At 41.4% G+C, this 22,566-nt stretch overlaps 1 protein-coding gene across 3 annotated transcripts in view; it reads right to left on the minus strand.

Annotated features, from left to right (window-relative positions):
- Positions 1–22,566, minus strand: part of adarb1b (adenosine deaminase RNA specific B1b) — a 116,562-nt gene that overhangs the window by 56,211 nt on the left and 37,785 nt on the right. For all 3 annotated transcript variants that reach the window (XM_079357313.1, XM_079357311.1, XM_079357312.1), the window contains one exon: positions 11,877–11,954. The gene's annotated coding sequence lies outside the window, so the exon portion shown is untranslated. The remainder of the gene's footprint in view (positions 1–11,876; positions 11,955–22,566) is intronic.

Raw genomic sequence — 22,566 nt, forward strand, 5'->3', positions numbered from 1 at the left:
TAAGAGAAAAAGGTGAGTGGAAAAAGAGGGCAGCAGGCTCAGGGAATCAGTTCCTTCATAAAGACAGACGCATGTTTGAAGAACTGGAGACGCTTCAGAAGATGAGTTGTTCTGGAATACTTCCTTTGTCTCCTGAGTGGAGGTCGGTCTACTCCTGACATTGAAAACTGAAAAACAAAGTGTTGTCATAGGAGCCTCTTTAGCCATCTGCAACATCAATATCAGGGCAGATCCTCGCCTCTACTAATGAAACTGTGAGAGCTCCATCCAGCCCCATTCATCTGCTCCTCTGTTTATTGTAACCCACTTGGCTCGGGTTAAAGCTGCTTGTCAAATCTGCCCAACAGTGCTCCGTTTACAGCCCTCTGAACGTATTTGTAATGCGTCCAAACAACGGACAAATAAACTCCAAAGTAAAGTGCAGAGTGAGGAGACCTCCTGTGAGTAACACGGTGGTTGTTTCTTTGACACTTAGTAGATGCAGCAGGCCTTCTAAAGTGCTGCTGCTGTTTGATATGCTGTCCAAAACTTTACGCTCCAGCACTTCCTGACTGACAGTCCACTCCCCGATGGACACTATGGGAAACCGCGACTGTAAAACTGGCTGTATTTTGGAAATTCAGAGCCTTTCCGCTGAGGTAAATCTTGTGCGAATTGGAGCTTCATTAATTTGGTTTAAGCAAACAGAAAAACCTTCAAGAAAAGACACAGACATTGGCATGGCTGTAAAAGTTAAATTTCTGCAATAATCTGCAAGATTTTTCTTGAATCCTGGTATTGACAAATCCCTCAAAGTTGATGTCGAAAAGCTGTGAAAAATATTCATGACCACACACCTTCTGTTCATCATGAAAACAAACTGAAATTTCACACATCATTATTTGGAGTTTGCAGTATTTGCTTTCCTGCAAATAGAAAAACCTGAACAAGCAACGCAGCCCACAACAAGGCGGCTCCTGCCAACATACACAAAGCTGATAATGAGTGATTCATCAGTGCTAATTTGCTGTGCTAATTTTGTCAGTGAACTTCACAGGCTCGAAGGAACCTTGCTATGGCAGAATGGGTAAACAGCATGAGGCTTAGCACCATCATGGTCACACCGTTAGGAAGAGATGTTGGTGCCCAGGAACGCTCTTATTGTTAGCACAGCCCCGCTGATCATCAGATGAAAAAGCAATCTTTCTTTGGGGCGTAGAAAACACCTGAAAGCTCGCTGTAAAGATTAGCAAAAAAAAAATGGATTTTAAAAAAATGAACCTTGCTCCTAGAAACGTTGTGGCTATCTGTAGTCCACGTACGATTCTGACTACAGCGCTTTGACGGAGCCAAACAGTTGAGCTTTTTGGAAAATATGCGTGTGCATGTGTGTTTATTTGGCACAGCATTAGCACCTCTTTTGGATGTTATATAACTGATCACTTCTGTAAACTGGGACTCCAAACTCCTGCCGTGACGCACCCGTGTGCCCACTGCTGCAGCGAGTAAACAACCATCACTATAAATGTAATTCACCGAATGGACCTTATAAAAACACACACACACACACACACACACACACACACACACACACAGAGACTACTGGAACAGACACTTTTTGTGGACTTCAGGTGGATCAGTAGAACCTTTGACAGGATGAATATCTGTAATGAATAGAATCAAGAGAGAAACATGATTCATGAAACTACACATTTCATTACAAGCCTTAATGCTGCGTATACAGTATTACACTCCCATTTAAACACTCCCCCGTGTTTCTTTGTTTTCAGTATTTCAATCAAAACCACTTGAGAAGCCTGAGAGTCACTCACTCTGTTTGGTACAGTTTATCTATGAAGTGTCATTTGCCTTTTTTACCCATTTTTGGCTGCGCACACACCTGGCTTGCTTGTGTGGAATATTGACGCTCCTCAGCTTTGTCATCTAAGGACTGTGGTAATACAAAGTGATTGGCTAGTGATTGAATGTATGTTTGCACACTGGCAATATTGACGTTGTGTTTGAGAGACAGCAGGGACAGTGGATCATGTGGTTTGTGGCACTGTGGTTGAAAAATCACCTACGGAGAACAATCTGTCACGGTGAGAGTCGGGAGTTTCCCCCTGCCAATAAAATTTTATCATTATTTATGAAATGCCTTAAAATCACAGTCTCAACAGCAAATAAAAATAATTCATACTGAGCACAAGAAAAATCTTCAGGTACAAGTTATGAGAAATCTAAAGAATTCAACCAAAATGAAATTTACACACACTCAGTGGTTTGAGAAGAGACAGGGATGCTTGTTTAGATTACACCAGTAAAGCTTATTGATGAAAATATTAGGTGACATGAGAAGAACAGGAGAGTGGTATCGTGGAAAGTTTTTTTGGTAAATGGTCAGACCTACACATTCACACACAGATGGTCAAGGTCGCTCTGAAAAGTGACCTTCAGAACTCTCTACTCACATTCATACACATTCCCACGCTGCTGACGAAACAGCGGGATACATTTGGGCTTAAGTGTGTTGCCCAAGGACACATCAAACACATTGCTGTAGGAGCTGGAGATCAAACCCCGAGCTTTGTGTTTAAGAGGAGGACGACCCTTCCAACTGAGCCACAGCCGCTCATTTTGGAACTCCATGCATTTTCTTTGAACTTGTGATTCTGTAAAACTACATTTTACCATTGTCCCTTATTCTGCAAAGGTCAAAGGCACATTCTTTATCTTTAAGTCAGCGCGTCGAGAAGAAGAAGTGAGAACAGGTTGGTGTAAGACATCTTCCAAAGGCTTGCTGCAGTAAATGATAATGTGTCAAACTAAGAGACTGTATGTACTGGGCAAAGTGCCGTCATATGAGTTTTGTGATTAGTTTATTCAACACTGTTTTTGTTGTTCTATATTGAAGTTAGCTTGGATGCTAACTCCATAGCGGCTGCAGTTAACAACACTGTGCACAAGCTTATAGACCAATGGACCAATAGTACAATAATCAGAATTGCATTATTGGTAACATACAGTGTATTGATTGAGGAAGTGGAAAGAGATCATTCGGCACACCTGTGAAGCGACACGGTCCTATCACTGGAGGAATTGAAGAACCTGCATCACCTATTTCAGCCGTCCTGTCCATCCCCCTGATGGTCCATTCTGCTTGGCTGCCCTCCCTTACTGACTGAGGGGTGTGCTGTGGGGCAGTAGGGGGTGCTAAGCTTTTTTGAAAACCTGTAGTGCACACGAGTAGCTCATGCATGCACAATGTCTGATATACACTCCATCACTATAAATATTTGAAAACCTGCAGTTCAATCTCTTATCGCTGCCTTTTTATCCCTCCTCTGCGTCTCTAAGAGCCGCTCCATACTATCCATCTTGTTTTATTGACTGCTCCTGCAGTGAGGCGGGGGGGGGGGGGACCCACTGATTCATTTAAGTGCAAAGCAGAAATCTCAGAATTGGTCATCAGCCATGCTTGCAAAATGCTTTCTAAGCCAAATTAGAGCAGATTTATATTCTATGGCTGGTGGTAAACTACGAGCAACACTGCACTGGAACCTACAAGATAAGAAAAATGTCCATTTTCATCACCGTCCCATGACCTCCTCTCTTCAGATTAGAGGCGGATAAAAAGATACAAACAAGTTGGCCGCTGGAGAGAATGAAACTGCTGCTGTTTGGCAGCGAAGGCGGGTTTGTGGCAAATGAAAAGTGACAGCCAGCAAATCTTGATGACACTGTGTGTTAGATTTGCACGCAGATGGTGGCACATTGCGATGGAAACACTCATACTCATCTGAAAAGCGATCATCCACAAACTGCTACAAGGATGAGCATGTCATCAAACTGCAGAGACAGTCGCAAATCCATCGCATCACCAAATAAAAGCAGACATTTGGTAAAACAGTGGAAATGTTACAAAAAAAAAAACCTCACACATGCAGTCTCCCAACAAAGCAATGTGTATGATTCATTTACATAGTAAGAACACAAAGTGAATTTAACTCATGTTCTGTTTGTATACTTGTTAAACTATACCATGACATATACATCTGGAGAATTGTTATGTCCACTTTACATAGTTATCATATTATCATAAATCTGCATTTTAAATGATGCTCATGTTTATCCATTAGAATTGCTTCTTTGGGGTTTGTTTTTTTTTTTAAACTAAAAATTGCCATTATGCAGACGACACACATATTTACTTTGCAGCATCCATTACTTAATCAGTATCACAGGAGTCACATCAGTCCATCATGACATTAATAAAAACCTTAAAGCTACAGCACAAAGTCATTTTCATCACATCATTGTATCACTGAGGATGAAAGAGGAGAAACAAAGCTCAGTGTGTCGTGTGCAGTGAAGTGCTGGCACATGAAAGCATGAAGACATCCATCATGTCTGCACACCGACTTCAAAACTTTCACCCGTGTGTCCCGAGCATACTGCCAGCTGCTTTCTAGGATCGATTGCTTCGCAGGAATTGGTGTTTTTTTGTTTTGTTTTTTCCCCATTGAGTGGCTTCAGTGCAGAGAGCAGCGTTTCAAACACACCTGAAATTCACCTTCGAGCGATCGGGATAATTCTGCAGCTCCTTGTCAACAGGACAAACTCTACTTCATTGAAACTTTCCTCACTCTTGTCTTATTTTAATTGTTTGTTTGTTTTGAAGGAGTGAAAGAACCACAAATTCAACTTCATAACTTGATCACACTGCGTGATGAATACGAGACAAACTGCCAATTGTCAAAATGTATTTAAAAAATAAACAGAGTGGATTCAGTGTGCAAGGTGTCTGTGCCCATTTTCTTTTATTTTTCTATTTTATTTTTTTTAATGAATTGGGAAAAGGGCATCCGTAAAAAGGCCTTCAGTGTGGTATAACATGTATAGCAGGCACAGCCGTCTCCATGTGTCGAGCTGTGATGAACAGTGACTTATTGAGAATGTAGGCAGGAAAGGTTAATAAGATCAACAAATGCAAATGAAAGACTGATGAGGACAAACTGTCTGGGAGGAACTCTCCTCTATAGTTTAAGTTCAAATCAAAAACACAATTCATCTCCTGGAAGATGATGGGTTCTGTCTCACTCTGACGTGTTACAGCGCTCTTCTCTGACATTCACGTCGATTCTCGGAGGATTTTAGTGATGATGAGTTAACAATCTAAACTCTTTAAACTTGTACAAAACATCAATCCAGATCCAATCTCACTTACACACACACACACACACACACACACACACACACACACACACACACACACACACACACACACACACACACACACACACACACACACACACACACACACACACACACACACACACACACACACACACACACACACACACACACACACACACACACACACACACACACACACACACACACACACACACACACACACACACGATGCATGTCGAGCGTGCTAATTATAGCTTACCTATTAATCAGTGACAGCTGTAATTATACTAATTCTGGAGTGTAATCTGATCAAGGTGAGGAAGATCAAATCAGCGTCTCTGTCCTGCTGGGCTTTAGAGGGGGGTTAGTAAAAGTGGCGACAGGTTGTAAGGAAAATTAGTTTGGACCAAAACAATCCGATTTGTCTCGGTGAGGTGGCTGATGATTGGCTCAGAGTACACGCATGTGTGTAAATAACGCTACCTCTGATGGCTGTAGGCCATTCTGGCTGCTGCATTACTTTTATTAATTTAGCAACGTTTGTATTTTTAGAATCTATGAAACCAAAGAGGAATGTTGAAACACCACAGGGATTACAACGTAAGCCCTATGTACTGCTGTTGTGCCGGAGCTTTGTGTGGATTTGTTGGGTTTTGAATTTACGGTCCAGGAGAGCTGAGATATGCTTTAACAAACATGGAGTTACCCGACTTTAAGAGACAAAGAAACTGCCTTTAATTCTAATTATTGATTTAATTTGTCTTTGTATAAGTGGGTTAATTGTTGTTTTATGTCAGACTTTTGAAGGAGCTCTCTTGGTCGCGGGGTCCTTGTATCACAGGTACGATACATTAACTGGAATATGTAAGTGTGTCTGAAGCCCCGCTGTGAAATAGTTAATTAACTTTTATTTTAGAAAGCCACGTGAAATATCTTTCCAACCTGAGATGATTCTAAGAGGTGGAGGCTTACAGGCTACATACTGTATCTCAGGTGAAAATTCACTATCCTATCCAGTGGATGGTTAATGTGAAAGCGAGACGTTTTATTGTCAAACAGTGTGTTTCACTTTGAGAGGAGGAAAAAGGCTTATTGTAGTCATTCACAGTTGAAGTGCTATCTCAGGTAAGGAGCTCAGCTGAGGTTGCTGCAGAGTTAACTAACTTAAATCAGAACAAACATGCACCATGTAAGGTAACAATGCAAACACAATGAACTCAACTGGTTTTTCTGTTTGTTTGTTTTGGTTTTCTTTTTAATCATACTGTATGTAGTTTAAAAGCTCAATTCTGTATTTGCCTGAGAGTGATTGTTTAATAAGTCTTCCATGCAGCCTGGGGTTTAATTAAGGATGCGTCTGCTCTGACTAGGCTCAGTAGCCTTTACTGCTGTTTTTTCCAGGAGGCTGAAGGCTCACCTCAGCACTCTCTATTTGCCTGGTTTTAGATTGAATCATCAAATATTAGGCTTGAGACAGGCTTCCTAGTATTGCGACTTTAATAAGACTGTCAGGCTTCAAAACTACTCTGCAGAAACTAGCGGCTGACGTCACTACGTACATGTTTAATCGCTCTACAGTACGTCTTACACATACAGTATGTATAATCATATCATTCATATACTGTACACAACATGCCGGTGCCTAATAATAACACTCCATCATTGACTAAAGAAGTACACAGCTCTGGTGTTTCTGTGAAGATACGTAAACACAAGCCTCGCTCATAGTTTAATCGCTGTTCCAGATGCGCCGTCACCCATCTGTACTTTGTTCAGTGTAAAACAGATGTCACGGAGACAGTAAGCAGAGCCACTGTGCTCTGTTCAATCTGCACTATCTGTGATAGCAGCCTCTCCTGCCGCTTCGCCTCGGTGACTACATTGTTTTCACATCTGGTCACCGCTTCCACTTGCAGGTTCCAAAACAAACGTGGGCCTTGATACCAGATCCATCCGTCTCCTGACTGGTCACAGGCAGGGATGGAAAGCAGTCTGTTTTGGTTTGTACGACGGAGAGCCAGGGTTGAAAAGGAGCGGAGAGATGAAGTGAGAAACAGGTCACCAGAGTGTGGGTGCGGAGTGTGAAAGAACGCAGGTACCCTCCAGATGGATTCTCCACGTATAAATAAATGCTAATCAGTGTGATACAGTGTGCTGTGAAGCAAGCTGGCTACTGGACTGCAAAGAACATATGCTGCTGCAGCCTCTGACGAGAGAGATGAGCCAAGTACATCAACATAATTCAGCTAAATCATAATGCATGATGTATTTGAAGATATTTCAGAATGCTGGTGTGTATTTTTTATTTAGACTGCATGACTGTGCTTGACAGAAAAGAGGCCAAATCCACAGCTTTTCAAAAGAAACATGAGAGGGAAAGGATTGATGTTAGAAGAAACTTTTAACAAGTTGCCAATTCAAGGCAATCCAGTCCCTTTTTTCAAGACTTTCTTCCCTGATAAACCACCTTTTCCTCTACACCGGCCATTTAAACTCTCAGGTTTGTTTTCCTAAACGTGTTCAAATCAAAAATCAACTCAATTTACGCATGCACCCCTGACAAACTGCACATAATAAGGGGCTCAGCCGGTTGCAGAGATTATATATTGTTTTATATGCAAGGTAAATGAAGGTCACCGCAAAAGCATTTTTGTTTGTAATGGGAACATACACAATCATTCCAGGAAGGTCAGAGCCCTTTAAAGTGGTGCAGACGGAAGAAACCTGAGTCAGAAATACTACTGTGTAAATAACAGGATGTAAGTTATTGTAGTAGATTGAACTGCTTCGCTTACAGGAAAAAACAAAGCTTTGGACTTCTGAACATACCTAAAGGAGCAATTTTCTGAATTAAAATAATCAAACTTATTCACATGTTGTTGTTTTTTTATTATTATTATTATTTACAAAGAGAGGGCGTGATTTCAGAAAGATCTGCACTGAATGCTTTTTGTGTTTTTTCCTGGTCACCAAAAATGATCAATGTTCATCTTTGGGCAAAAACCCCATCAGTCAATTTCTCATTTTACCAAGCTGTCCAATGGCATTGAAGAAGGGGCACATGTTCTTTAAAGCTCCTGTTAGAAAGGTTGAGCTGGTTAATACAAAATACTGCTGCCTCTTGATGACCTACAAAAGCAAGCAAGGCCCATGGATGTTAAGATAGACCATTGTGACATAATTATTTCTAAAGCCTATGACTGCTGTCGCGGGGCAGTTATCAGCACGCTACAGAAATAAATGTTCATATCTTCTATGGCAAAAAATGAAAACATTTGCAGCGAGTCATTGGACTGACTGTTAAAGGGCAACAAGATGAGATTTTATGTAAAAAAAATAATAATAATGTGATTCATTTAATGGACAAGATCGGAAGGCAAATAACAGGTACTGCTTTGACCAGAGGGGGCGCCAAACTCAAGAAACCGTGTTCCTAAGTTCCTTTAGTAACAAGACACAAACAAATCTAAAGGCTTCTTGAAGGGCTCGGGTCACTGAGTGTTGCTGGAGAAGTTAACAGCTGGCTGCACTAATGTAGCTCTTCATTAGTACAGTTTGACAAAACATGAACAAATACATGATGACTTTTAGTAAAGCAGGGGTCCAAAGTGTCATGCCTCTGTGCGTTGGACGTTACCTTCGAAAATCCCTGACGGAAACTTGTCAAAAATAACGATGAAGAACAGAGCAATATCCTCTCCTTCATGATTCTTGTTCCTTTAATCATTTCCGGAGGCTAGAGCGCATTCAATGATTCAGAAATGTTGGGGGCTTTTTTTAATGGTCCTTCACTAATGTGGGGCAAAGCCCGAAAGCTTTGCTATCAAAATTTTAAACTGCACCACCATATTAATGTCCGGAGGGGTAGCCGCCGCATGAAATATATAAGGCGAGTATATCTTTGGTGCAGTATTTTAAAAAGCCCTGATCTGAAAGGCTTGAACTGAAGTGAGAGAATACCATCAGCTTCTACTTTTTTTTTTTTTTTGCATTACTTCTGGCTGCTGGGCAATAAGCTTATAACCTCGGACTTACATTTATAATATGTTCCTATGACTTCAAGGCATGTTCCTGACTTGTCCAGCCACATAGCCGCCTCAGTCTAATACACCCTAACACACAACCCTGAATGAAGTCCCATCTGTGGAACCAAAGGTCATCCTTCCAGCAGTTTACCACAGTTTACACTGTGGCTCTGCTTAGACGCAGAAAAACAACCGCGTGTTCACGACGGTGAGGAAACATTGTTGGCCTAGTTCCTTGCGGTACAAAAAGATTGAATCATGGGAGGCGGCCCCCTTTGTCGCAGCAACAGGAGACAAATGATGAAATAAGGTGTGTTGTTATTGCACTCAGTCTCATCCTCCATCACTCAGTGAGGAGCTGACACTGGATCAGGTATCGCTGTAACAGTGCACGCTGTGACAACAGACAAATTGTACTAAGTGCAGCAGCTCTTGCAGCTGACACAAAATATTTCAGGGATCAGAGAGCCCTTTAGCGATTTTCTAAATCTAAATGTAAAAACGTCTGCCCTTTTCTTTAAACATGCTGCGCACGTGTTCCGATAAAAAGCTACAAAAACAAATGAAACACTACAAGCATTAGGAAGTCACTGAATTGTAAACCCCCCCCCCCCCCCCCCCCCAAAAAAAAAAAAAAAGAAAAAAAGATGCAACTTCGGTGCCACAGGCAGCGACACAGTCACTGTGGCACGATGAGTCTTGCCAACGCTGCGCTAAATATTCATTAAATTAATGGAGGTGAGGTGGAAGCAGGAGGGCAGAATGCCACGGGTTGTGTTTGGAAGCGCAGAGTGCTGCGGGAATGTTGTTGCTATGAACACACAAATGTCACACTGAATTTTCTGCATCACAACGAATGGAAATAAGCAGCTGCAGGTTTCATTGGTGCATCTGCACGCACACACACACATACATATATATATATATTATATATACATAGAGAGAGAGAGAGGGAGAGAGAGAGAGAGAGAGAAGAGAGAGAGAGAGAGAGAGAGAGAGAGAGAGAGAGAGAGAGAGAGAGAGAGAGAGAGAGAGAGAGAGAGAGGCATGTTTTGCAGTTTTAAATGTAAGCAAACAGGTTTTTGCTGGATGTGAAATGTGTGTTTGGTGTGCATGTCTGAGGCGGATACAGAAGCTTGTCACGCCGTATGCAGTTTAAAGAATGTCTACCTTATTAGAAGATGAAAGAACCAGGACAAGCCGACAGGACGTTTAATACCACTTCTACACTTTTACACGAAGAAGGATAAATAAAGTCCTTAAAAGACAGCATGGTGCTGCCACCTGAGTGCCAACGAGCACAGCCCCCCCGTGCTGCGACCTGCGGTGATCAGAATCTTCTCAAGGCCGCCCTTCTTATTCACCTGACAGCTCCCTCCCTCCAGCAGTCAGCAGGAAAGTGGAGACTATTTAAGAGAAGTCCAAGCAGGGCGCTAAACGTCGCCTCTTGTCAGTAACAACACCAGTGTCTGAGCTTTCCTTGGCTCTCTACCAACAACAACTGCTCCGTGCCACTTGAAATACAGAAGAAGGAAAAGAATGGGACGGATTTGGAGTCAAACATCCACGAAAATTGATGTTCATATTGGGACTGAGAAAAAAAGGGACAGAAATGGTAAAAAAAAGTAGCCAAAATATCTTTTTTTCTCATGAGCATCAAGAAAACCCCACAATAAACTACATTTCCCACAAGGCAGCATAAAATGTCAACTGACAAATAAAACAGATCCTTCCTCACCTAATATTAAAGTTTGTTTGTCTAACGTTTTCATCGCTATGACATCACTAAAGTCATTGTTTTTGAAGCTCTTCGAAGGCCACAGATGAAACGATACACGCATTTTCTCAGGCCGAGTAGTGCTCTCAGTGATGAATAAAGTGATGTTCAACGAGAGTGAATAAGTCACCACAACAGGGACAAAGGGACACGGGTGCATACTGCAGTTCCTGTATGTCAACGTATTTTCAGGCAGTGCAATTAAGCATCCTTACACAACAGAGCACGGGTTTGGATATTCGATCTAAAAAGGTGGTAAGTGGAGGAGACGGGAACGGAGAGAGACAAAAAAAAAAAAAAAAAGAGATGGATGGAAGAAGAGTGCAGGATCCCCTGATATTTGAGACAGGCTAAAAATAGCCACACTGGAGCAGAGATGTGAATAAAGCGTACTCTTCCAAGTCTCCAGACAGGAAAAGAGAAAAAAATAAACCCTGCGTGTATCTTCACCTCTGTGAGTCGGCATCAGGTGCCACGTATAGGTTACGACACCGTGTTTGAAGTGTGCCTCGTACTGAATGTGAACCCTCCTCATTCCTGAATGAGCCGTAATGTTACTCCTCGTGAAGCTATCAGTCACAGGAGCGCTGTGACGGTTGGATCGAGTCGTGGGGCTGGAACACTGAAACTTAAAAGTCGCATGGCTGAATTTGTTTTTTTTTTCCATGAGATATCAATGGCTTTCTGTCTTCGTGAACACGTTGTGTTGATGTTGGAAAACAACAGGGAAATGGGTTGTCCTGCTGTCAAAGTGGGCACAGTGTGTCCGCCAAGCCTGCTGCCTTTTAGGATTTCTGATTTTTTTCCAATAACACTCACAGATCCCAGCGTTGTTTAGCTCTTAATGTTTGCAGCTCAGCCATCATGTGCGTCATACATATCAAGAGTTCTGAACTCACCGTCGAACTCGGATTAGTCGAGGCCAAAGATGTGTTGTTTTCTGATCCTCAGCAGTCCACAGATAGCAAACGCTGCGCCTGGAGAAACAAAATAATGAATACATGTTTAACGTATATACGATGAGGCGCAAATACCACAGCATTCAGGACTTCATCATACAGTATAAGCTCACTTTTTGTTAACGTTAAGTTGCCTTGGTAAGTAAGTTGAACATGTATTGTTCAATGTGAAACCTTCCCACTCTCTGCTTTTATCGCCTCGTATCACTCTGCTCTGTCGCTAAGCAGCGCCTCTCACTCCTTCGAAAAAAAGAAAAAGAAAAAAGCACAGCTGATAGAAGTTAGCCTTCAGGGCTTCCTGGCAGAGGCTCCAACTCGCTCTCTCTGCCGGTGTGTTTTGTGCTACAGGGTTGAAGAAGAGACTGTCACTCTGTGAGCAGATAAGACACGCTGCACCCAAGATGACCCGCGTTTGTACAGGCGTTTGTGATTGGCCCTTAGGTTCAAGCTAAACCAGTTTTAAACAGAACGGATCCCATTTTGAAAAGTTGAAATACAAGGAGGGGGGCACTCATGTTTTTTTAAAGGAACTCATGAATTAAATATTGACAGTCACACGAAATCAAACAAGTTATTTCAACCACTTTATCATAAAATCAGATTTCATTCAAAACTTTAAATATCTACGACACGCACAAAAAAAAAAAATGTTATACAGATGATGTTGTTGGATTGCATTAAAAAATAAAAGCCATCACACATTAAATCAATGATAGAAGTCTGGTTGAAGAGTGATCCTGCATAAAATCCCTCTTCTTTAAATGTGCTGCTGAAACTGCACCCTCAGTCACGCACAGGCTGCGTGACTTCTTCAAAAGGAGCTGACTGAACTTTTTTTCGAGGGGATGGTGCACATGCAACCCGGAGCGGCAATGAAGATAAACCAGGCTCATATCTCCACAGGCAGTTAGGATGTCACATATGACCACGACATAAGAAGAAACCTCCGGCTCGCACCCTCCTGATCCCTGCTCTTGGCAACATGACTCTCACCAGCACGGACCGCATCAATACAACAACACAGCAGAGCTAACAGCAGAGCGGCAGTTAACTGGCCAAGGCCTCCAGAGAGGTGCCGGAGAAGGGGCTGCTCCTTTGTCCAATCCCAATAGTGACGGTGAAACCACTGGTACAGGTGCAGGGACAAAGGGGCCATCTTGACTACAAAAATGGAGGTGACACTTGGAAGGTTCAGTATAAGTGGAAGGCTTCCAAGATAAATGAAATCAAGTCATTTGTGTTTCACTGCCCGATCGTTGAAACGTGGAAAAAAGAGCTTTAAAAACAAACAGAGAGCACAAGCGCATGTTGACATATTTTGAAAGCTGGTTATGAAATACTCTAAAGTAATTGTTACTGCCGCCCATAATGATCCGCAAATAAATCTATCAGCGTAAAGATTTCTATATAATTATTTGAATACTTGAAACCGCTGTGAAGGGAGATTTTCTTGAGCGAAAACTCAAACATTTTCAAAAAAGAACACTTTCTTCTTTTGTTTGCGAAACCTTGAAATCAGCAAAGAGAAAAAGGATACCACTGTGTCCACGGGGGGGGGGGGGGGGGGGGGGGGGGGGGGGGGGGTGGGGGCCGCCAAAATCAACTCAAACTTACTCACAGGAGCTTTAACAAGATGTTTTCGGTGATAACAGAGTAGACTATTTAAACGGACAGGCACAGCCAGTGGGATGTCACCCAGTGGTTTGCTGTCTATTGTTTGGAGACTCAAGTTTGGAATCGAAGTTGTTGCAGTATTGACTTTATAAATCCAACGCTTCATATATCTCAATGGAAGGTATTGTAAATATTGCCACAATTCTTTTATGGTTATAAGTAGCGACTAGTCAATCATGCCACGTCTCATAGCATATTCGACATTATTATCAGTTTGCTCCAAATGGGACTTTACAAATGAGCCATGAAACTGGACTGAAGAGCGCTTTAACAAGCAACTGATGGGTCACGCTTGCTTTTTCAGAGGCTTGTATTCAGTTGACATATTAATCAGGAAACTTGACACTCTTTGTTTTATACTCTAACAGAACAAAGTCCTTCTCAAGAGACTAAGCTTGTCCTTTTTAAAACAGGCTTGTGCAGCGAGTTTACTGGACCATATGGTATCTGCATTGACATATGGGCAACGTGGCTGGAGAAGACACAGTCTACCACACCCGCCAATGTCCTGTGGATATGTATGTGTGTGTGTTAGTGTGAGGGATATGTGTGTGTGTGTGTGTGTTAGTGTGAGGGATATGTGTGTGTGAGTGTGAGTGTGTGTGTGTGTGTGAGTCTCCATTATGTATTCAACACATCCACCAAAGTGTTTTGATGCCTTTCTAAACTACAAGGATATCTTACTCAGGAGTCACCTTCCACAAAGTTAGCCCATGATTTACATTTTTTTCCCCACGCAACATGTGCATGGTCATATTACTTAGCATGCATATATGGCCCTCTGTGTCAAAAAACCAAGTGCACAAAAGGTGACCAGATGCACTGTAGTCTTACACATTTCAGTAGCAATGCTCAGGTAATATCAGTGCAGTTTCATGACTCCATCTATTCTTATGAATTATACATCTAAAGACCTCCCCTGCACGTCCCAGCAACAGGAACTGACTTTTACAGGGGTGGCCAGAAGTGCGCACAAACTATTAACTCTGTATTTTTTCATCAATAAAATCTCCTTTATAATACAAGATAATAGCAACATTAGCTTGTTTTTTTTTGTTTTTTGTTTTTAAATCAAGCAAAAAGAAGACGTTTGATCAAAGTCTTGAGAATTTACTTTACAAAAAATGCCTGCAAAGTCCTGTGTAGTCTTAATCACAAAAAATACATTCAGAGAATGCATGACTTTCCTATGTCTGTTTTCTTAAAGAGATGCTTTAATCAAATTTCAAGTACATAAAAAAAGAAAATATCATCCATTCATATTTATAAAACAAACATACAAAAAAATACACTCCGCCTCCGACAGGGTAAATGGCCAATCACAGTTTAGGGCCAATCAGATTTCTACAGGGTCCTAACCACCACTCTAAACCCCATGTGGACACGCCCCTTGTTGCACGTTACACCAACTGGATACAAACAGAAAATAAAACATGGCCTCCCTCCTGCTCTTCATATTTACGATCAAATACCCAAGCTATAGTTCAAAAGTATCAGGGATGATGTAATGTTCATAGAACACATTTGTACATGCACTGGAAAGACTCTGTAAAGCCAATAAACAGGGAAGTGACCTTGGGATGTTCTTGCTGCATTAACTTTCATCCACAGCATTTGTCATTATAAACACTTTTCAGAATGTTTCGCCTGATCTGAGATGCATGCAGGAATGTTCTGCAGACAAAGAACAACAAGGTAATGAACACATAGCAGGATATGGAAGAGCTTGGGTTGTTTACGCGAATAAAAGAGTTAGATTTGTTGCATAAGTCAGTCGTGAGTTTCTGTGACTCACCTTGCATTTTCTCACTCTCTCTCCCTCTCTCTCTCTCTCTCTCTCTCTTCAATCGTGTGATGAAAGTAATGCAACAAAAGAGGGGAACACTTGTGCGGTGCTTCTCTCGGGGCGCCTCAGCTAATTTAGCAGGAGTGAACAGATCGGTTTGACTTGGAGAACATTCGCAGCCACGGCTTCTCTGCGCTGTGGGGGAATCTGCCTTGCCTCCTCCGCTAACTATCAAGAGCAGTAGAGAAGGAGTGCGAGGGCCCAGCAGTGACAGCGGAGGGTGAGGGTTGCTCGCTTCGGAGCTATGAGAATGTCTAGAGTGGAGCACGACTATGTAACACAATTAAATCTCATTACCAGGCTGAAACGAGAGAGGCGCTTTATTGTGCTGAAATGATGGGGTGTATCTCGTACCAAGGAGTTGACCCTTAAACCTCTCTTCCCCCCCCCCCGAGCAGATGGAGGAATCTGCATCATGTGCTCCATCCTGACAGTTGTTTGCTAAGTCTGCAGCAAAATTCTCAGCAGCTGCAAATTTTCAATGCACAGACTCGGCATTCTCAATAGCTACCTCTGCAGATCCATGTGAGCAGTCGAGCGCCGTGGCAGGTGTCGATCGTGATGCTTCAAAGATAACAACTTGTAAGCAATTGGAGGTTAACGAAGCAGGAACAGAATGCTTAGGTTTGCCGATCCTTGAATGAGCCTCGCGCATCATGTTGCTCCTGCATTCGTGAAACATGAAGACTGAACTGTTCTCCAGCGCAGACTGCCGTTAATGGAGCCTGCCTGCAGCTAATCCAAACTTTAAACAGTGCAATTAACCCCGCTTTACAGGGCGGAGGGAGGAAAAGTTCACTCACTTTTCTGACATGCAATATTTCCCAGAGGCAAAAACCCCAAACTGTGTTCAATGATATGCCTTTCTCTATCTCTCAGTGAGTTAATTTGAGATGCTTTTTTCCCCCACAAATAGGAAAACAAGACTGCAATTTGTGCTCACTAATAGGTTCATTAGGCCAAACATGAGCCAGGCTGGTGTAGAGCCATTTCGTCTCTCTTATTTTAAAGTTGCATATTTGCAGAAACCTTTGAGGACCAAACTGATAAAAATGCAGCCAATGTTGAACAACTCTCTGGTGGACGTCTTTTTTGACAGTGCAGTTGAGTGAAAGAAGACTTGGAGCATCTCAGTGTTCCCTGAAGTATTATCTTTACCACGTTTAAATGCATACAGCAACATTTATTTCAAGTTTTATGAGGTTAACTTTTTTTTTAAAGGCATGTTGTTCAATTTTACACAAGTATCTGAGTATCTAAGAAAAGTATAGTTGCACTGTCGTTCATTTACTGCTCTGTGTGCTCTTGAGCGGGGACAGATAAAGTTTTTTTGAATTGAATTGATCAAGAGTTTCATTGGGAACTCGAAAAAAATGTAATGTAATAACATTCTTACTAAATGGTGTTAGCGACTGTAGCTTTTCCCAGAACTTCCACCAGATGTGTTTGCATTAACGTTTCAGATCCACTCCGGATCGACTTCATGTTCCCTCGTCCGGAGCTGCACCGCCGGACAGCTGGACTCCAGAGGAACGAGGAGTTCCACATTCACACGCTATAGTGGGAGGTAATATGACGTATTCAATTCACACATTCAAAACTTGATTTGTCCCCTAGGTGGAACACGGAGAAGTAAATAAACGACAGTGCAGCTATACGAAAAATGTAACTAAAGACAAAGTGTCAAAGTACAAAGTTAAAATACAAAAAAGAAGGTATAAGTGGACAGTGGTATAAAACCAAATAAAACTCCTATAAACACAAATATAATTATTGTTCCCACCCGTCCAAACAAGTTTATTCTAAAAAATGAATTGGATGTTTTAATGTTGTTACGGTGTCACTTCCTGTACAGTTTAATCTGCTCTGTTGTAAACTGATGCGCCGTGCCGCGTCATCCGGCAAAAAATAGAAGACTTGAGTGTCTGCTGTGGAGGGCTCCAGACTCTAGAGGAGAGGAGCGTGTAGAAGCACACACACACAGAAATAAAGTCATCAGCTCTGGTGCTGTGGGCGAAGCGAAGACAGACCGAACGCGCGTCTGGTGGAATTCAGCATGAAGGTGTTGCAGTTGCTCTCTTTTCAAATCTTATTAAAAGGAAATGCTAAATCTGACATCCCCAGAAAATCAATAAACCGCAAACGACATCAAGACAGTCTGTGAGTTAGCGACCTTATTTTGAGCTTCTCTTTGCAGAGCAAAGCCATATTTCTACAGGTGGAGCTGACAGGCCAGATGATGCTGTGATAGTTCTTGATGACTGCAATAAACTTCAGAATGCTCGAGCATCATTATGCAGATGGTGCAACAGCTGATGGCTTTTTCAGCTGCCAAAAAAAAAAGCTTAACTTCTAAAAACTGAAGCCAGGGATTAGGATGGAAGTCACATACTGGGGGGATGACTCATTCACACTTAGTCAAAAAAGCTGCTGCCAAGGTGTCTTTTGGGGAATTAAGAAGGAGTCAATCCGATGCAGCTCAGAGGCTAATAACAAAAAGCTATGAAGTCGCTGTGTAAACGTGAGTTGCACAGGCAGCGTTAAAAATAGGCACGCTCCGTCTGAGAAGCTTTTCTGCTGAAGACAGTTTTTGAGTGGAATGTATGCCTGCCACTTTTGGAATAAAAAGGGGTGTGATCAAAGCTCGAAATGTAATCATCAACGCAATGCTAATTCAACACTTGTTTGTATCTGTCAGGTGACTCATCGAGCGTCACTCACAGAAAAAGAGAAAGAACAAAACCGTTGTCTTCTTTTCTTGTTGGAAGAATTTGCTTCCTGAGAATAAAGTAAATGAGGGCTATGACACTGACACTGTTTCTGTCTGTGCATTAGTAGAAATGCAGATATCAGTCCAGGACCTGTATGTCTGCATGTACCTCATATGTCTTCGTCCTCTTCAATCTACCCACGTGTTCTTTTTTTCCAACACATGTACTCTTCTTGGATGCTCAAAAAAAAAAGGTCGACTCTTTTGACACCTCTGTTGACAGCTTTGTGCATCTTGCCAGAGCACAAAAACACTCCAGCCCAACCCCCACACGGAGCTCGGGCAGGTTCAGTTTCAGCTGATCTTTGACTTAATACACAAAGAAGCACCGGCAGTATTTTTGGAAAAGTGGCGAAGATAAACAATTTAAGCATCACACATAGAAACCATCATCCTCTTAACTAGTGGTTCCTAACCACCAGGGGTCCTGGGCCACTGGGGGGGGATGTCTGCTCTGAGGTTGTGAAAATTAGATTTGCACATTTTAACTGTGAAGACACACACACTGGAGAGGTTATATGAAGGTCTTTGGTGAGTGTGGGTAGGCCGAGTCAGTTGGGATTTTCTCATCGAAAATGACGAAAATGAATGTTTGTTTGTTTGTTTGTTTTTTTTTGGGGGGGGGGTTAAAGCAATCTTTCGCTCCAAGAAAACATATTTGGGAACCACTGCTCTAAAACATTTGATTTATAGACATGAAAGTAAAAGCAACCAAACATAACTCAGTAAAAACACACGTTGTACTTTTTGGGTTGTTTTGAAAATCCAGAGCAGCAGGATCCATCCGACTGCTCACTTCATTATATGACTATTATATGATCACTAGGGAACAATATGCAATCCATGCTTTAAATAAAACACTTCTCTTTCAGACAAAATGTGCAGAAATACATTTATAACCATCTCTAACATTTACATTAACTGGGGAAAAAAAAAGAAGTAAAGACCGAGGTGGTGATAAAATCGGCCAATATTACTTTATCACTAAACGAGCTGTTCATGTTCTGGCTGTCACCAGCAGAGTGTGCTGTATAGATTACAACAAGCATCATCACACATGCACAGTAACTTTCAAGTTAAATGGCCATCTTGTTATATTTAACACAAGTGAATAATAACTGCATTTTCAGGATCAACACAATAAATGTGTGTACATCTACAGTATCTATCTACAAATCAAACATTGATCTAAGAAAGTTATCGGCCAAAATATCAGTATTGGATTTTTTTTTTCTCTTCCCAGTGTCGATATCAGCCCCAAGAATCCTGAATCAGTCGGGGCCTACACTGAACATAACACAACACACTTCTCCTTCTGATTCCATGGAATTAATTTGAGACCTTTGCATCTGTATGTATCCATATTTTAACAATTACACTTCATTATTCTGAACTGTTGACCCATAGGGCCTCTTTACAGTGAAAGAAACTAAAGGAAGCTTTAAAATGTCTGGAAAAATAAGAGAAAGCTCAAAAATGTTTTTTTGTTTTGTTTTGTTTTTTTAAAGTGGTGGACATAAAAATGGAATCTGTCCAAACATCATCAGCAACGTCATCAGTTGTTAAAGGTCTATTTATTGTCGCTACTATAAAGACACCAGACGCTCTTTAAAGATAGCGCGGCCTATGACATTACTTCAAAAGGCTAAATGTTAGTCGCGAGAGGAAAACAAAAGACTCTTCATTCATAAACTGTTACCCCATCAAGAGTAATTACGTCTGAGAGCCACTTTGCATGACTCGCTCTGACACGAGCTGCACGTACTGAGCACGCACACACATCAGGCCGATCCACCCTTTGGCTCTAGTACACAGTATAGATTATGAGTCACAACCACTCATTAGCAGGGGACCAAACAGAGCAGCTGAATTAAAAGAGGTCATTCTTGGTTGACTGACTCCATCACATGCATTGTGATCCTGAGGTGTCACCACAGGCAACAGAGTGACTGTATCTGTGCGTGTGTGCACATGTTTGTAACCGTTAACTATTAATGGCATTGAAAAGAGACGTTTATTTTGCCAAGGCTGTAAAGTGCAAAAACATGTTTTGATCAGTCGTTGGATATGTGCTGTGTTTTTCGCCCCGTGTTCATTCAGAGTCAGCAGACGCAGGGCTTTTTATTTGTTACAACTGTGACTAGACTGTAGGCAACAAAGAGCTGAAAGCAAGGCATGCACACACATGCACACGGTCATGTAACGCCGGCATCGTCCAAGTTTTTCGTTCGTAAAAGAAATGACGTAAAGTCAAAGTAAAATGAAGTTAGTAAGTATAGCCTGCTAGCACAAGCTCGGTTTAGTGTTTGGTTCGGGCTCGTGAGCTCCTTGTTGGAGACCCCTGCTTTAAACAAAACATGAAACTGCCTTGGCTTCACTGTAAAACTTAAAGTAAGGAAATGTGTTCTAAGTCAGGATGACCAAGTTCCTGATCAGCTTGGTTTACACCTGGTGAATACAACAGATGGGTTCAGTTAGTCAACATCCTTTGCGGCCTGCAGGGTTTAACATTCACCCTTCCTGCAACAGTACCTCATGTAAACAGATAAATGAGGTCCTGACCCGAAATCAAATATGTAGCAGAACAATCAGTTCAAATCTGGGATCAGTCCATTAGGATGTCTTAGATTTCCCCTTAACCTCACAATCAACCAAATCAAGGAAACAAAAAGAATGTTGTTGTTTTTTTTTGACATTTTCAAAATTCTCAGAGAATCAAAAAACACCAAGTTCTTTGAGTTTCCTGTCGTATCTTTCATCACTAGAAGTGAATCAGTTTGTTGAAACTTCAGAATCTGTTATCGTTAGAATGACTTCATGCATCCTACAGTTGTGTTTTAAAATTGTTCAAAGTCCGGCCATCCCTCCATTACAAAAAGAAACCTGTCAAATGTTGAAGGGCTCAAATCTCGAAAGAATTGGATTTTCTTTAGGGCATTTTATTCACAATCACTCACAGTCATCACTTTTTCCACACGGCAAAATACTCCAGAGTGAATATTACTTCTGTCACTTTGACAACCCATCAAACTTTACAGTGTGACAGAAGTGAACAGAGTGTCTCAATATTTTAAAGGGAGAGAGTCCTTTGTGTTGAACAGGTTAACTGGGCTCAGAGGAAAGGTGACAAAGATGTCAGTCAGTGGGTGACGAGAGGATCGCTTTTCAATGTGACAGTAAGAGCAGGATGTTGCACCAGTAGAGCTTAATCTATTGAAGTTTCTATATTTGGCTGAATGCCCTTTAAGATGAATCATGTGGTTTTGCACCAGACGTGAGGATACCGAGGCGTGCAATGATGACAAGAAAAATAAAGTACTCAAGTAAAACTACTTCGATGTCATTTGTCCTTCCAATTATTTTGCAGGTTTTTTCATTTTCTAAATAATAATGATAAAAAAATGTGTTATCTGACATCTGCAGGAAATTTAAACTTTAAGACAAACATGAGTTTGAAGAGTTCATCTTGTATGAAGGTCTGCGTACGTCCAGGTGGGATCATACTGTACCTTAAAAAAAACACGTCTCCAAAAGTGCATTCAAATGACACAAGTTGCCTTCAAGACATTAAACTAAATCTCTCCTGGAGTTAAATTTAATGTCAATAGTGTTTCAAAGTTTGATGTTGCGGTCAAATGTCAAAAATGTCAGTTGGGATTTCAATGTTTCCAAAGTTATAGGTCAGTAAAAATGTCTTTTCATACTGACTCAAACATTTATTCTTCTTAATGTTTTTCAGCAGAGCTTCACTGTACTGGAGAGACAGATACAGCCTTATTGTTTTAAAGAAAGTTTTATTGACTTTAAAGCGAGTACTGTTACTCTATTATCATATAGCTAAAGTGCTTTAAGCTAAATGCTAACAGTTCATCTTGCTCATAATGAGAGTCATGAACACCGTCTAGTTTGAAACTGTTTTCAAGAATGTAACTTTACACAGAAGTATTGGAGACACTGACATTCTGATTGGTACAATTCATCCTGAAGTGGACATGAATGAATCACAATTTCATGGCTAAGCTACCATTGAGCTGCAACCTCCATAGATGACAAAAACAAATGTGCAATAGATTGCAATTCCTCAAATGTTCGCTTGAGGCTGTCTGCAACAAAGACCCATTAACACAGATATTACAATTCTCATTTTAACTTCAAAGAAAAAAACTGAAAAAAGTGATTTGTTATCCATTTCGATGACATCCAGGCTATGAGTTATTCATAATTAGGGGCGTGGCTGATCAGACTGATGTTAGCCAGGAGGCTAAAGGCTCTCCTCAGCTCCTTTTCTTTGATGCTATGGTCAAACAAAAGTTAGATTGATTCAGCATTTCCATTATGGG

Source organism: Symphodus melops, assembly GCF_947650265.1.
Source record: "Symphodus melops genome assembly, chromosome: 12".
In the NCBI taxonomy this organism is placed as follows: Eukaryota; Metazoa; Chordata; class Actinopteri; order Labriformes; family Labridae; genus Symphodus; species Symphodus melops.